The sequence below is a fragment of the Drosophila biarmipes genome, unplaced genomic scaffold (assembly GCF_025231255.1).
Source record: "Drosophila biarmipes strain raj3 unplaced genomic scaffold, RU_DBia_V1.1 ptg000015l, whole genome shotgun sequence".
In the NCBI taxonomy this organism is placed as follows: domain Eukaryota; kingdom Metazoa; phylum Arthropoda; class Insecta; order Diptera; family Drosophilidae; genus Drosophila; species Drosophila biarmipes.
The window spans coordinates 748,358-750,202 of NW_026114533.1; positions in this window are offsets into that span (position 1 = coordinate 748,358).

Below are 1,845 nucleotides of genomic sequence, written 5' to 3' on the forward strand. Positions count from 1 at the left end.
ACTGAATGTAAGAACTGGTCTCTTAAAACATTCAATAGTAAACTAGCACTTTCTTCCAATGAATCAAAAATTATTTACAAATTTTAAATTTGTTTGTTAAACTGAAAGGATTAATTTTTAATTTTTTTTATTCATTTATGTTATGTGTTTGACCCTTCAGCTGTTTTTAAGTTATCATCAAATTAATTAGGAACATTTATAGGTGTGTTAGTAATTCCTTTAATATACTGATTAATACCTTCTCGCTATGATTATTTGTAACAAACTGATTTCTCATTCGTCCTACCAAATTTATATAAACGTGACCGCCCAGTAGAACAACGAGAAAGCACAGAATTCACAGGTTCGTAGTGGGTTTATTGCGGGTATAATATTACAGACGGCTTGGTAGCTCCGATGGCCTTGATATCGCCACTTGTGGCTCTCGGTGTCTCCGACAGTTCTGATTGCCTCCTTGTTGACTTGATGCTTCATTTCTGTAGCTCTCTGAAAATCCTTGCTTGCTGCTCCTCCCCGACGCACAATGGTTGATATCATAAGCCAAAAATAAAAACAAAACAAAATTTAAAACTATTTCTTAACAGTGCCATAAAACGAACGGTAATTTAATTTTGGTCTCTCTAGTTAGTACGCGATATGAATAGTAAGAGAAATGGGACAAAAAAAAAATTAGCTTGTACAAAAAAATAAATTTCCAAAATCTATTAAATCGCGTCTAGTTGTCCTCAAATAAAATTAATATTTATGTACTGCAAATTGATTAATTTTTATGTCATTATGTATTGTCTTATTGTTTTAATATTAGAGTTTCATCAGTGGCCTCTCGAGTGATGTATTTTTGTATATGAATTATATTAGTTGTCTTGTAGCCACCCTCGCCGCTGTCCGTGAGGAGTGGCTGCCTGACGTGACCAATGGGTCTCTTCTGTGGCCGATGTCTGGGATTGGATAACTCTTTTTTCGGGAGATGCGCTGGTCTCCTCTATTTGTTGTCCCCATGATGGGCGAACTTCTCTCCGTTATTAACGGCCCTTAAGGGTCGATAACCAATTCAATAATTAAACGGCTTTCGCTGGAGTTGACTTGCTGAAGCTATGCGCTCTTAATTCATATAAAAATCAAACTAAAACTTAAAAGCTGTACCCTTGCTAAACGTGGCCGGCAAGCCGATTTTGGAATTTATCGACGACCTGTTGTATTTCCTGTGCCGCTCATTGCTTCCTCAACACTCGGAGGAGTAGGATAGAACAGCTAGTAAGTATGCTGATTCCGACGCTGACGGCGTACCAGATGTTGGTGACTCCAGCCGATTTTACTTCTTCCCTAAGCCCTTGGATGACCTCCAAGTTTTGATTGTTCATTCTTTGGAGAACTGGCATACTTATTTAGCAATGGCGATGCTGTCATGCCAAGTGTTTTCCTGATAGCTTGTTGTTGATTCAAATACTTAGTGCCAGGTCATGCGGCATTAACCGGAGGTTTAATAATTTTAGTGATTTTAGTTGTTTATATAATAAGACGAATAAATGTATCAAGACGAATGCAGGCCATAATTCTTCCTGGCCCCTTGCAGAATGTTCACACTTGAACATGGCATTGTGTGTAATATGATTTGCCTCACACTGCTAGTTTAGAAATACCAATTGTAATCTGTAAACCAAAATATCAGTGCATGAGTTCAAATGCTATCAACCCTATTTTAAGTTAAGTAACGCCAATGCAGCGTTCCAAAAATATTTCTAGGAACGCTTAACTGTTTATATTTTAATGCGCCCCCTTTCCCCGACGCTTTGATCCATACTATTGTACTCTGCTGTAATCTATATAAGCTAGTGTTTTACAAAA